Genomic DNA, 15,454 nt, shown 5'->3' with positions numbered 1-15,454 from the left:
CCCAAACTAACTCAAATACAGAATCTAAATAAAATTAGTGTGCCTGCTGTGCCATATAGTTTTAGGACAAATTTTCTAATCTCCTCCCCAGCTACCAGCTTGCTTCCCCTGAAATGCTTTTAAATGAAGCTCTGGTGCTCCCCTGCCCACCAATGATGTGGAAGAGACCCATTGCTTAGAAGACTCCTGTTCTTTGATTATTACCTTCTTTGGGGACTTTGGCCTAGGATATAAAGTGAGGGCAAAAGGAAAACATATGAATAGTATTTAGAAAAGTAAGAATGTCAAGTTTTCTGGAAAGGAATGAGAAGAATGTACCGATGTTTTGATAAAGCAATTCATCTGTCCTAGAAACTGAAGCCTCCATCATGCCTTTATTCCTAGCACTTAGCACAGCTCCTGGCACCCACTAAGTGCTCAGTAAATGCTGGATAAATGTGTGACATCTCTGGTCCTTTGAGAGGTAAATGCACAGGAGTAAGATGGTAGGAAAGGTATAGAAATGTCATAAGACTATTTCCCCAATGACTTCCAAACACAGCAAACTCTAACTCCTTTTGTACATATTACTAGATCAACCCAATCAGCACCCAAGATTATCTTTGCAGTTGTTTTGAAATTGCCTAACTTCGCGATCAAGCCTGTTAACCATGCAATGATATATATGTGTGTGTATGTGTGTGTATACATATTATATAATTTAGGTTTAGGTACCATCTTCCCAAGTAGATTGTAAATCATTGTGGTATTATTTCTCTTTTCATTGCCTGTTACATATCTTTTTACGAATACAGTGCTGTGCAGAGTGAAGAGGCTCAATAATACTCATGTGTTAGCTAAAGAATCTGAAATGGTGAAGGGCTTCCTGAGCAGTCTTGTTCTTGAGTGTATACCATTTTGTCACTCAAATTAGGAGAGTTCCACAGAAATCTTCCATTTAGGCCAGGCATGGTAGCTCATGCCTTTAATCCTAGCACTGTGGGAGGATGAGGCAGGTGGATCACATGAGGTCAGGAGTTCGAGACCAGCCTGGCCAACATGTTGAAACCCCATCTCTACTGAAAATACAAAAATTAACTGGGCATGGTGGCGAATGCCTGTAGTCCCAGCTACTCAGGAGACTGAGGCAGGAGAATTGCTTGAACCTGGGAGGCAGAGGTTGTAATGAGCCAAGATCACACCACTGCACTCCTGCCTGGGTGACACCGCGAGACTCGGTCTCAAAAAAAAAAAAAAAAAGAAATCTTCCATTTAATCTCACTCAATAAATATTTAAAAGAAAGGAAGAAAAAAGAGAAGGGAGGGAGAGATGAAGGGAGGTGGGAAGCAGAGAAAGAATTTGGAAGGAGCTTTTAGTTTGAGAGAAATAATTTAGAAAGCTTTCAGTTCAGTGGGACTGAAAGAATATGGGTTTTGGAGTAGATCTTCCGAGATCCAATAATGTGAGAACTTTGGCAAATAATTGAGCTGTGTCTCTTTCCCTAAATTATGAACATTAATAGCTTTCTTAGAAAATGTATATAATGCTATGAATTTTAAAGAAATAAAACTCTCTTTGTTTCAAGTGGGAAGAATATATCCAGAACTAGCTGAAGCTTAAAAAGGAATACTGGGGTGCTCACAGAATCCAAGGGGCTGGCTGAAGGATCAGGGATGGTACAGAGCCCTCAGAGTCTTCTAAAGCTTGAGAATGGTGTAGATAGAAAAACCACAGACTCAACATTTTAAAACAATGATTAATATTATCCATGCAGGGATAAAAGGAAAGAGGGACACAAAGACCACAGGTGGACAGTTCCATTGTAATTTGAAGTAGAACTAGGCTAATTACCTAAAGAGATCATTATGTGTGTTTTTCCAAGAGCCACTTTTTTCTATAGTTAGAATTTTCTTATAAAACAGGGCAGTAGTGGGCAAGGCAACTTGGTAACACAGGGAAAACTGCATGGGTCCAAGTGAATCTTCTCTGATGTCTTGCTAACCCTTGGCCAACAACCACCCTAGGGCCACCCAGATGGCATCCTCGGATCCCTGCTGTGTGGGCCTCTCTGCAACATGGCAGTTGGCTTCTTCAAAGGAAGCAGAAGAATTTCTTTCATTCTTCAAATCTCTCCTTTTAGAAAAATCATGCTTATTTCTCCGTCTTATCTTTTGGCCTCTGCTCCCACAGTTACCTGAATATTCACATAAGGCTTGAATCTAAACTCTAGAAGAAAAGATCTGATTGGTCTCATGACTTGTCAGTGGTCAAGACTTCTCCATTAGGATACTATTACTTGGTCTATAGTTCCCTTGGAACTACCACATAGAAAAGAGGTTGTCTCGTGAATTGCTGACTAAGAATCAGACGTTCATTTCAAATTCAATTTATTATGGTCAGGGTGGTTGGGTGATAGAGATTTGTGTAAAAGAAACCACTTTGGAAATGGAATGTAATAAGCTTGGATTAATGAGTACACTGCTCTAACCAAAGGATAATTTCATAACGTGGCACTTAGTGTTTTTTTTATACAAGAGGTTTTGCATTTATTGTTTCATTTTATTTTAATATTTACAAAATTCTCATATTTGTATAAAGAAGGTATTCTAATCTTCATGTTTAAGTAGGGAAACTGAAGTCCTGCAAAACTAAGTCATTAACCCAAAGTATAGTTAGAAAGCCTAGTCCATATTCTGTGACTCAGAGTTATTAGATTTTTGCTTTTTTTTAACTACATTGGGTGGTTATCATTGTCCTCCATTGCCTTCTTTTTGTGTTGTGGTTGAAACACAAATCTCTTTTGCTTTTATCATCTCAAAGAGAACAATGGCCGAAGAAGATAAAGATAGCAAAAGAGGAAGAGAGAATGCTGCTGCTGTCTCAAGGCCTGTGGAAGGAAGGAGAATCTCATAATCACGTCATATGCCAACTAGGATCAATTGGTAGGGGATCCTGAAGCTCCATGTTGAGAATTTCAAAAGCATATCTGGGCTGGGCACGGTGGCTCACGCCTGTAATCCTAGCACTTTGGGAGGCCGAGGCGGGCGGATCACAAGGTTAGGAGTTCGAGACCAGCCTGACCAACATGGTGAAATCCCATCTCTACTAAAAATACAAAAATTAGCCAGGTGTGGTGGCATGTGCCTGTAGTCCCAGCTACTCAGGAGTCTGAGGCAGGAGAATTGTTTTAACCTCGGAGAAGGAGGTTCCAGTGAGCCAAGATCAGGCCACTGCTACTGCACTCCAGCCTGGGCGACAGAGCAAGACTCCATCTCAAAAGAAAAAAAAAAAAAAAAAAAGCATATCTGGGTTCTCCTGGGTAGAAGGAAAACTTCTGGTTAGATTAACAATATCTGGGGTAGAGGAGATGTTTTCTGATTGCTTGGTGATGTCTACTATGGCCTCTAGAAATATCAGCGGAAGAGAAAGAAAGATTATTTAGCATGCCAGGCTTGAGCTTTATTATGTCAACATTGCCCACCTGAAATTATGGCATCAAATATATTATTCTGCTGCTTTTAGTAAAATGAGGGGAAACAACTGTTGAGAATGGATCTGTTTGGGAGCTAAATGTATTTAGGCAGCTTTCTTTTTTTGTTTTTTGCTTTTAATTTTTATTTTAAGTTCAGGGGTACATGTGCAGGTTTGTTATACAGGTAAACTCATGTCATGGGAGATTGGTGTACAGATTATTTTGTCACTCAGGTACTAAGCCTAATACCCAATAGTTTTCATCATTTAGCTCCCACTTATACATGAGAACATGAGGTTTTCTATTCCTGTGTTAGTTCACTCAGGATAATGGTCTTCGGCTCCATTCATATTCCCACAAAAGACATGATATCATTCTTGTTTATGGCTGCATAGTATTCCATGGTGTATATGTACCACATTTTCTTTATGTAATCTGTCATCGATGGGCATTTAGATTGATTCCATGTCTTTGCTATTGTGAATAGTGCTGCAATGAAAATTCGCATGCATGTGTCTCCATGGTAGGATGATTTATATTCCTTTGGGTATATATCCATAAATGGGATTGCTGGATCAATTGGTAACTCTGTTTTTAACTCTTTCTGTATGTTCAAATTAAGTTAAAGAAAGGAACTTTTCTTGTAAAGAGAAATTATGTATTTAGAATTTAGGGATGATAATCCTTGACAATGGCTGGCTTTGGTTAAAAGTATAAGACTGATGGCAATGACGATGATGGTAATAAAGACAGCAACAATATTAACATCATAACACCTAAATATAAACTCTCTACAGAGAAGAAAGTGGATGAGGGAGAACTGCCCTGAAAGATTCGCACACAGGCTGTCCAATATAGAAAATATTTTCAAACTTATGAAAAAATAATAATTTGCAAGTTGTTTTTACCTCTATAGAATGTGTTGAAGGGCCATAGGGAAATTAAAACATCATCCAATTTTCTTTAATTGAAAAATCCTTAACCAAGATAAATAACTGTCCTTGCACAGAAAGAGAACTGCAGATGCAAACATTTTTTCATTGTTTTAAATTATGATTTCTAATTTGGGATGGTTTTGCTATTTTTGTCTTATTTTGTGGCTGTTTATTATTATTATGATTATGATTATGATTATTATTATCCAGCATCATCTCAGAATGTTTCTGCTTTGGGAAACAAATTGAAATAAAACCTCATTTCAAATTATCAGTTTGAAAGTCACAGAAAAAACAAGGAAGTGTAACCAGTGATTTAGAAAGTCTTTCCTGCACCCAGATTACCATGAGCCCAGGCATAAGACAGGGTTAAGAAAGTTTGGAAAAGCAGGCAGCAATGCTCTGAACACTCCACGGCAGAAAACGAACCCGAAGACCACATACCAAAGACACGTATTTTGCCTATGAAAGGAGAAAAAAATAGGGTACACTTATTTTTAATTTCAGATAAACTGGAAAATTATTTCAAAAAACATTAAAATGTAGAAAAATAAACTGACAGACAATCAAATTTGTGCATCATGGAAGAATTCCACGGGGATCAATTCAAGACACTTAACATCTCATATTAAAAAACTTTATACACATACACACACAGACACACACACACATACATAGTCACCTTAAGAATACATATATTCTGGGATATATATAGATACATTCTAGGATATATATATATTCCAGGATATATATATATAAATTCATATATATGTAAATATATACATATGTGTATTTTAAGAAGACCCTCTGTAAAACGAAGCACGAGCAGGAACGGTATACTCATATGTCTTATTAAAACAACATGGGACATTTAAATTTGGGCTTGCCATTTTTCTGGCAGGAAAAGAAATTCAGCCAATTTAAGACTGAAAATTAAATGGCACTACACATATATATCAAGCAGAAAGTAAAAGAGAAATGAAGTAACTGAGTCCAGGAATTTCAAATGGAGCTCACTAAAAAAAGAAAGGGAGAAAAGAGAGGCCAGAAGCAAAGAGTCTAAGCATATGAGTGGTAACAAATGTGTAATCAGTGTAGAATGATAGCCTCTGTCGTGAGGTTAGGTCTGACTCTGGGTTGGAGGCAGAGTTGGTGAGGGTGGTCTACAAGGCACAATACGTGTTAGACAGACCAGAGGCACACATTCCTGTCAATGCCCATGCTTCAGGCCCCTTTTCTAGATCACAACCCTGAGATTGTAACAACCTCTGGATCTCTCTGAACAGAACCTCTAATAGATCCCTGTTCCACTGAATCCTGGTATCCTGGCCTAGGCTTTGTGCCTCATTCACCCAATGCACTAGACCCTGTATTTCATCTCTGTAGATTCAGGGCAAAGTGTGTTTCTCCTTGTCTTAGCAGACTTTGCTAGTCTCAACATTCTTCTTACTCATTCAGGGTTATTATGCCTGCTTGATACCCCCCAGCCATTGGTAACTGCTCTATAACTCACTTCCTGTCTGCTGAGGCTGCAATAACTATCAATGAAATGTTATGAAATGTGTGACAAGGTGGAAGGAAGTTTTATAGTCACATAGATCTGGGTCCATGCTTGCTTCTCCACAGACTGTAGTGTGAGCCTTAGCAAGGTCCTTTGCCTCTGTGAGTTTCAAGTTTATCCTTGCAGAGTTATTGTCTGGATTTACAATAATTTTTAAAACCTGACTCACTGATACATCACGTATGTTCCAAATTGTAGTTACTATTATCTGAATTACTAGTTTGACATTTCACTCCATCCTATTATTTTCTACTTTCTGATCCTCTGCAAAACTAAACTAAAACATCTGTCTTACTCTTCATTGATTCACTCATTCCAACATTATTTTGCTGGATGCCTACTAGAATAATGAGGCTCTGTAGTAGGCACCGAAGATTCAGCAAGGAGTAACAGACAGATACACAGTGTCTACCCTCATCAATCTTTTAGTCAAGTCAACAAGAAAAACAACAAAAGCATAATTATATGTGTTGCTAATTGCTATGGTAATAACTGCATGAAAAAAAGCTACAGAGGATCCTAACCTACTCTAGGAAAGGGGTGGTCTGAGACAATCCTAAGAAACACTCCTCTTCTTAGGACCTAAACTGTGAGTAAACTGAGTTATTCAAAACAAAGAGAGAAGGAAGCATCCTCAGGTGTAGAGGACAACGTGTGTGAAGCCCAGCAGTGGCAGGGATTTGGCACATTCAAAGAACAGGAAGCAGTGTGGCCAAAGTGCGGTGTTCGGGTGACAAAGACGGTCACTATTAAATATATAAATAGCAAATGGGTCAAATCTGAGCCACAGAAGGAGTATAAAAAGAAATGATTCTCAAGCCTTTGAATTACCCAATGAGCCAACGAACAAAAGCAGCACAGAATCTCTGAGATACCTCAGTAGTAACAGGTTCCTTGCACAGAATTGAGCTGTAGGTGGTAAATGTCACAGCAACACTGGGAAAACAACTGTGTCCCAGAGAGTCCCTGCCTTGTAAATATATATCAACCTATTTTAGGGATGTTTTAAGGTAGCACTTGACAACTAATAACTCTTAGCTACCGTGTATCAGGCAATATCATAATGTTCTAGCTACAAATCCTTCCCACTGTGTGCCCCCATAGAAACCTCTTTCTAACATTTCACAAACTTGACTGTAAATAACCAATTATTTATATGTGTTCTCATATAAACAGAAACTGTGTTATCTCCAGTGCCTAGAATACAGGGACACAAATTATATGATTGATAAAAAAATATATTCATATGTTTTCTTCCATGCTTGGAATATCCTTTCCCTCTCACTTCCTTTTATGATGAATAACTTATCTTTTGCATATACAGATGGCCTTTCTGTATTTTCATAAAACTTCACTCATCACTGCACCTACCCACCTGTACTGTCATTCTCTCTTTTTTTTCTCTCTACCCTACCAGATAGAAACCTTCATAAAAGCTCACATCTGTTCTATTGTAGTCACTATGGCCCTAGGACCAGTATAAGATGCTTAGTAAATACGGGTTGAATTAATGAGTAGAATTCATGAAAAATGAACTTGCTCACAAGGCTTATTAGTATAATGTGTTCATTATATAGACAACAAGATCTGCCCAGTCAGCAAATTCAGGACAGCACTAGATTCAGAACCCACCAAACCTGGGTTATTACTATGGAACTCATCCTGTTGAATTTGGCTAACTTCTTATGACAGACATTAAGGACTGGTATTTAGATTTTGTTTGTTTGTGTTGTGTTGTGTTATTTTGTTCTGTGGAAGGAAATGTTTTGGTATTAGTATCAGCTATTTCGAGAAAAAAAAAAAAAAAGGAAAGGAAAGGAAAGGAAAAACATAAAGGCATAGTATCCTAAGCACTTAGAAAAAGGTCATCAAGCAAGAGACTGAGCAAGACCTATTCACGGAGAACAGAAAACAGCAAATTAATTCTAAGGCTCTCTGGAGGCTGAAAGCAAGTGAACGAAGGTTAGCAATGCTACAGCATATTCAATAGCCATGAGTGTGAATTTGTTCTTTTAACAGAAAGATTAATATGATACTATCTGAGCAGCATTTCCTAAGTGCCCTCCATGGAACATCATCTGTGACAGTGCTATGGTCAAGTAGGTTTAGGCTTCATCTGCAATTAACACATGTAATGGTGAAAAACTGGTTACACATTGTTTAATCTCACGCTTTCCGAATGAAATTTAACTTGAAAAAGCTTTTTTCTCTACCCTTCAACACTAATTAATACTTAGAGAAAGCAATATTTCCCAAAACACCCTTTGGAAAACACTTGCATATGTAGTAGAAGACCGGAAATGGACAGAAGGGAAAATCTCTCCCAAGAGTATATACATACCAGGAGGTATCTAACTGCATGTAAATACAACAACTTCTGTGATGGAGCATTCTCTCATTATTATCTTCAGTTTTCCTACTTGAGATAGTTCTGTGCCTCCTAAAATCAAGACAAATTCAACCAAAAGGAGGACTTTAGGAGAGGATAGTCCCCCAAAACTGAAATAAAGCTAGTTTGATTTTAAAAAAAAAAGTAAAAGTTTCAATAACTTTAAAATATGTTTCCATTGTTAATCACAACTTTTAATAGATCCATAGCCTTCAGCAATCTCATAGTCTGTTTTCTGAATGCTTTGTACAAAATGTGCTGAGAATTTATTTTTCTCCCTCACTGCTCTAACTTGCTGTGGCATTGCCTTGTCAAACATACAGCTAATGACATTTCTGGGGATTCAGAGGTAGGAGATACAGAAAGGTCTGCAGGAAAAATGACAGTCATCAAGTCCGGAAGACATGAACTGTATAGGTAACAGACATGGTTTCCCATGATTGCACTGCAACTTTAAAAACTTAGTAACGTAATCCAAAAATGTATGAACAGGGAAGAAAAAAGAAGCTGTAAAACATCATTTTTAGGATGACTTTTAGCATTTTCAAAAAAGTTTTGAATTTATAGTGCGCATCAGTAATAGAGTTCTTTTAATGGCAAGTTTCAGGAATTTTTTCAAGGTGTATTGAATATTTACCAAGCCTTTTTGATGTCAAAATATGCTACAGACACAAAAATGCAAGGAACTGTTCTATGGAAGTTCACAGTCAAACAGTGGAAATAAACTTAGAGTTAAATAACTGAGATACCATGTAATTCATATCCTAGTAAGATAAGCTCACAAAGATTAGCATATGGGGACAAAGCGATTTACAAAGCTTGGCAGAATAGGGTAAGGCTGTGGTCACAGAGAAGATGCTGGAGTTAGGTTTTTGAAGGCTTAATAGGAGTTTGCTGGGTGCACATATTGGAGGACTTTTGGTTTTTTTTTTTTTTTTTGGAGACGGAGTCTCACTCTGTCGCCCAGGCTGGATGGAGTTCAGGGGTGCGATCTCAGCTCACTGCAAGCTCCACCTCCCAAGTTCACGCCATTCTCCTGCCTCAGCCTCCTGAGTAGCTGGGACTACAGGCGCCCAGCACCACGCCCGGCTAATTGTTTGTATTTTTAGTAGAAACGGGGTTTCACCGTGTTGACCAGGATGGTCTTGATCTCCTGACCTTGTGATCCGCCTGCCTCGGCCTCCCAGAAGTGCTGGGATTACAGGCGTGAGCCACCGCGCCCAGCTGGAGAAGGGCATTTTAAGCAAGGGAAATCACATGAGATACATGAAAAAAAAAACAGCCAATTCAATAAACAGAGGCAATGAATGTTGCCTATTATTTTATTTTTTTCTTTTTTTGAGTCAGGGTATTGTTCTATCGCTCAGGCTGGAGTGCAGTGGCACGATCTCAGCTCACTGCAACCTCCACCTCCCGGGCTCAGGTGATCCTCCTGCCTCAGCCTCCGGAGTAGCTGGGACTACAGGCCCCGGTCACCAGGTCAGGCTAATTTTTGTATTTTTAGTAGAGAAAGGGTTTCACCGTGTTGGCGAGGCTGGTCTCAAACTCTTGATTTTAAGTGATCTCCCCGCCTGGGCCTCCCAAAGTGCTGGGATTACAAGCATAAGGCACCACTCCTGGCCAAATGTTGCTTATTATTAACAGGCAAGTATAGAGAAAGAAGGAAGCAGAGGATGATATAGGTCTGCTTGCACTCTCCAAAGATGTGATAATAGTTTTAACCATTTTAGAAAATATTTGCAAACCATGCACCTGACAAAGGACTAATATCCAGACTCCACAACGAACTCAAACAAATCAGCAAGAGATTATTTTATAAATAAAATAATCCCATTAAAAAGTGGCCAAAAGACATGAGTAGACATTTCTCAAAAGAAGACATACAAATGGCCAAAAAACATACGTAAAAAAGTTCACCGGGCACGGTGACTCACACCTGTAATCCCAGCACTTTGGGAGGCCGAGGTGGGTGGATCGCTTGAGGTCAGGGTTTGAGACCAGCCTGGCCAACATGGTGAAACCCCATCTCTACTAAATCTACAAAAATTAGCTGGATGTGGTGGCGCACGTCTGTAATCCTAGCTACTGGGGAGGCTGAAGCATGAGACTTGCTTGAACCCAGGAGGCAGAGGTTGCAGTAAGCTGAGATCCTGCCACTGCACTCCAGCCTGGGCAACAGAGTGAGACTCCCTCTCAAAACAAAACAAAAAAAACAAAACAAAACAAAAAAAAGTTCAACATCACTAATGATCAGGGAAATGCAAATTAAAACCACAATGAGATACCAGAATGGCCATTATGAAAAAGTGGAATAACAATACATGTTGATGCTGATATAGTAAAAAGGGAATGCTTATACAATGCTGGTGGGAATGTAAATTAGTACAGCCTATACAGAAAACAGTATAGAGATTCCTTATAACACTAAAAGCAGAGCTATCATTCGATCCAGCAATTGCACTACTGGGTATTTACTCAAAGGAAAAGAAGTTATTATATAAAAAAGACACCTGTACACTTATGCTTATCACAGCACAATTCACAATTGTGAAGAGGGTGGGAGGAAGGTGAGGGATGGAAAACTACGTTTTGGAAACAACGTACACTACTTGGGTGACCAGTACACTAAAATCCTAGACTTCATCACCATACAATTCATCCATGTAACCAAAAGCCATGCTACTCTTAAAGTTATTGAAATTTTTTAAAAAATTAAATAATAATTTTAGCCACTTTATATATCTGTATATAAACTGGTATATATGTCATATCATATATATCTTATATATAGTATCATATATACTTTGTATCATGTGTATCTTACATATATCTCTCTCTATATATATATATATGTCTGTCAAGACTTTTTTTTTTCTTTTTTTTTTTTTGAGATGGAGTTCCACTCTTATTGCCCAGGCTAGAGTGCAATGGCGCTATCTCGGCTCACTGCAACCTCCACCTCCTGGGTTAAAGCAATTCTCCTGCCTAAGCCTCCAGAGTAGCTGGGGTTACAGGCGCCCTACCACCGTACCTGGCTAATTTTGTATTTTTCGTAGAGACGGAGTTTCACTATGTTGGTCAGGCTGGTCTCGAACCCCTGACCTAAGGCGATCCACCCACCTCGGCCTCCCAAAGAGCTGGGATTACAGGCGTAAGCCACCATGCCTGGTCTCAAGTAAGACTATTTTTTTTATTTGAAAGATACATGTGTTAAGAAGAGCCTAATAGAGTTTTTATAACAGCAAGCTAATACCAGAACCTGACTCTTTTGTGTTTTGCCTGTTTCTCACTACTGGACACCATGAGCTTCTAAGTGAAACCAGAATTCATTTCTACCAAAAATTCATCTCTACCAAAAAAAATTTACTTTTTTGACACAAAGTGGCAGATGCATGCATGGAAGAAAAGAAAGCAACAGGCCCAAAACTCTCTTACACCTTTCCCACAAGCTGTGAACCCTAGTCATGGTGTTACAAGCTGAACTGCTGGAGGCTCCCCACACCACCACTAAGTCAGTCTTATGAAAAAGAAACCGTTGTCAGTGATTCTGTTAACGTTCTTTGGTTGCAAGAAAATAAATAGAATCTGGTTCTCTTAAGGCAGAAAGGAATGCATGGGAGGGACAAGGGACAGCCTACAGAAACGCCAACACCCCAGACTTATGAGAAGGCCCAAGCAGAGCGGTTTCAGTAATCACGGTTCATTGCAAGAACCGTCAGTCTCCACCAGACACTTCTATCAGGATAAAAGAACCCTGCAACTATTTTAGATCTTTATCATCCCCCTCAAGATTCAAACTCCAGGAACAGAGCATGTGATCAGGCTAGCTTATGTCTCATATCTACCCATTAGCCAAGGAAATGCAAAGCACCAAGACAAACATGATGAGGGAAGGATAGTTCCCCTAGGCAAAATCGGGATATGGATACCAAAATAAGAGAGAGGAGATGCTGAACAGACAAAATCAATACACGCCCACCACAGTCCACACAGCATCGCACATCTGGAAACTTATAAATAATCAGCCAACTCATTCACTGAACTTTACATCTTCTACACTTCTCAATCAGATCTGAGATGGAGGAGGTGTTACAAGAAGCATAGAGAGTTGTTAAGAATAAGGTCCAGGGAGGCAGTCCGAAGGGTTAAATCTTACGTCCACCATTCACTAGTGGTGAGAACCCCAGCCAAGTTTCTTAACTTCTCTGTGCCTCAATTTTTTCCTTTCTTTTTAAGAGATAAGGTCTCACTCTGATGCCTAGGCTGGGGTACAGTGGCACCATCATTGCTCACTGCAGACTCCAACTCCTAGGCTCGAGTGATCCTCCCACCTCAGCTCCCCAAGTAGCTGGGATTACAGGCATATGCTGCCATGTCTGGCTTATTTACTTATTTATTTAGAGACAGGATCTTGCTATGTTGCCCAGACTGGTCTCAAACTCTTAACTTCAAGCGATCCTCCCACCTCGGCCTCCTAAAGTGCTGGGAGTTTCTTCATCTGTAAAACTGGCATGATGATATTAGGTGGGGGTCCTATGAGGATGAGAGACTGGGAGGAAACAGAAGTGAGGCATGGAATGCATTTATTTAGTGCTTTTCTGGCATCGGATAAGCACTCAAGAAACATTAGTTACTGTCATCTAGCTGTCTGGCACTGTGACTTGCATAAATAATTCTCTCCCCCTTTTAAAGTGTCTTGTTTTGATTCTTGAGTTTCCTCGAGATGCTCCTATATAACATCACAAGATCATAATAGAAATTCAGAGTGAGAAGCATCTTTGTTTTTCTTCCCTGCCTTGTTTCTCTCCTACCTGAAAAGAATAGTCAAGACTTCATTTAGATTTCAAGCTAATGTTCTGTGACAATTGTTCAGCGTGAGTAGCATTCAAAATAGAATTCCAGTGAGTTTTTCTTCTTTTCTAAAAGACATACAGCTAAGGTTAATAGAGGCGCCACTTTCAAAATATATCTGCCCTGAGCAACGTAAAAGGATTATTTAAAAGGGCACAGTGTATAGGACACACCTTGGTATTAAAGGTCTAGCAACTAAAATTAATTCTATAAGCTCCTACACACACCAATTTTCATTGACTCTGAATCTTCTAAATCATACTTTCCCCTTGTTTAGGGAGGTCTACGAAAATAAGTAAAAAGAAGAAAAATCTTTTCATTTACAAACCAATGCAGAGACAGTACCTGCACCTTTTGAACATTTAAAGATAAATGACTTTGTCCTTTTGTTGTTTCTTTCTTCTTTGTTTTTCTCTGCAGAGTTGATTGACGGCAATAACATAACAAAAATGAAACACTGATTTCCCCTCATCAAGTCTCACTGCTTTTTAAATTATCTTGGATAGCCTTCATTTGTAAATACCTTATCTTTGAGAACAAATGCCTTTAAATTTCCTCTAGTATAGCTTTTACTGCATTTTAATCAAAAAACATATCTTCAACATAAGTAAAATAAAGAAAGACTTCTGATTTTTTTTTTTAAAGAAAACCCTTTCGTTATGGCCCTAACAGGATTCTTTTTTAGCTTTTTCAAAGTTGAAAATAGAGCATAAAGTTCTAAATTAGACTAACCATTTTTCCTTCAATTACATTCCTGGGATAGACATTTGAAATAAATTTCAAGCTAACAAACTATTGCTCAAAATGCTCTCAAAAGTATTTCAAAGTCCAAGATTATGTCTTCAGTCTCTTACACTTGTTTACTAGCTTACCTCCATTAAATCCTTTGAATTATTATTCAAAAGCAGTCACATTCGTTTACTCTTAATTCTGTTGGCTTAGTACTTCAGTGCATAATTGTACTTTCAAAGTTCTTTGAAGTGGCTTCATGCTATTTACATATTACATAATTCAAGGACTAACCAAGATATTACAAAAGGGAAAATGTTCAGTTCTATAACTTGTTAATTAAGACTGCAGTACCTATGTAAAGATAGCTGTAGATAATCTAGAAGTCTCTAGAAATAGGAAAATTGTCTCATAATACAGGGGAAAGGGAGAAGAAAGCTGACACATTTTTAGAGTAAATCCCAACATGACCTGAGGTCTCACTTGGTGCCCATTTTGCCCTTATTCTCTAAACCTTCTTCACTTAGACCTACAATTTAAAAGATAGAAAAAAAAAAATAGGGGAAATTAAAGAGGTATCTTTGGTGCAGATCCTCCTAACTTCTAACAAAAAGTCTCATGAATATTCACACATAATAACAACTGAAAAAGAGCTTAAAATAAAGTTGAACAGATACACTATTGCCAAAATCTGGGAGGAATTTCTCACAACTCTATGGCTTATGAAACTGGATAAAGAAAAAAAAAATCCTTACCCATGCGTGGGTTCATCAAACGGAACAACCCAGAGAGAAGGTAGGAAGACATTTTATCCTCTTTCACTCTAGTCTCATGCCTGAGAGATCCAGGATCTGTACCAATAAGAAAACTCGGTGAGCAGTCATCTAGTTTGAGAGTGCCACTTTGGGATGTATGGTGAATACTGTCTCCTTACACACTCTCCCAGCTGGACCTTGGGATTTCTACAGTTGTCCATCATCACCCACCCCCTTTGCGATTTCAAAGGAATCCCCCATTGTGTATCATATTCATTGCTTAGGGCTGCAAGAACATTTGAAAACAAACCAAATGGCTTAGAACAACAGAAATGTATTTTCTCGAAGTCTTGGAGGCTAGAAGTCTGAGGTCAAGGTGTCAGCAGGGCCATGGTCCTTCTGAGGGCTTTAGGGGAAGATCCTTCCTTGGCTCTTCCCTGCTTTTGATGGTTGCTGGCAATCTTTCATGTTCCTTGGCTTGCAGCTGCAGCACTCCAGTTTCTACCTCTGTCATGTTTTGGTCTTCTCCCCTTGTGTGTCAGTGTCCACATTTCCTCCTTCTCATAAAGACATCAGGCATTGAATTAGGGCCTACCCTAATGATTTCATCTTAACGTAATTATATCTGACCCCGTTTTTAACTAAGGTCATTTTTCCAGGTATTCGGGGTTAGGACTTCAACATTTCTTTTTGGAGGACACACAACTTGAGTATTCTGGTGTGAGACAACACCCTGCTGCTCTGTTTTTCAGAGAAAGGAGTCCAACCCAGGCACATGACCT

At 38.9% G+C, this 15,454-nt stretch overlaps 1 long non-coding RNA gene across 1 annotated transcript in view; it reads right to left on the bottom strand.

The window, feature by feature from the left end:
- The window catches only part of LOC103244926 (uncharacterized), a 541,863-nt gene extending 527,093 nt beyond the window's left edge, over positions 1-14,770 (bottom strand). The window contains exon 1 of the long non-coding RNA XR_005242732.2: positions 14,673-14,770. This is a non-coding gene — a long non-coding RNA (uncharacterized lncRNA). The remainder of the gene's footprint in view (positions 1-14,672) is intronic.
- Between the last annotated feature and the right edge of the window lie 684 nt (positions 14,771-15,454).

This window comes from Chlorocebus sabaeus, chromosome 23 (assembly GCF_047675955.1).
Source record: "Chlorocebus sabaeus isolate Y175 chromosome 23, mChlSab1.0.hap1, whole genome shotgun sequence".
Taxonomy (NCBI): Eukaryota; Metazoa; Chordata; class Mammalia; order Primates; family Cercopithecidae; genus Chlorocebus; species Chlorocebus sabaeus.
The sequence above is the reverse complement of the archived record's forward strand: the minus strand, read 5'-3'. Positions and strand labels throughout refer to the sequence as shown.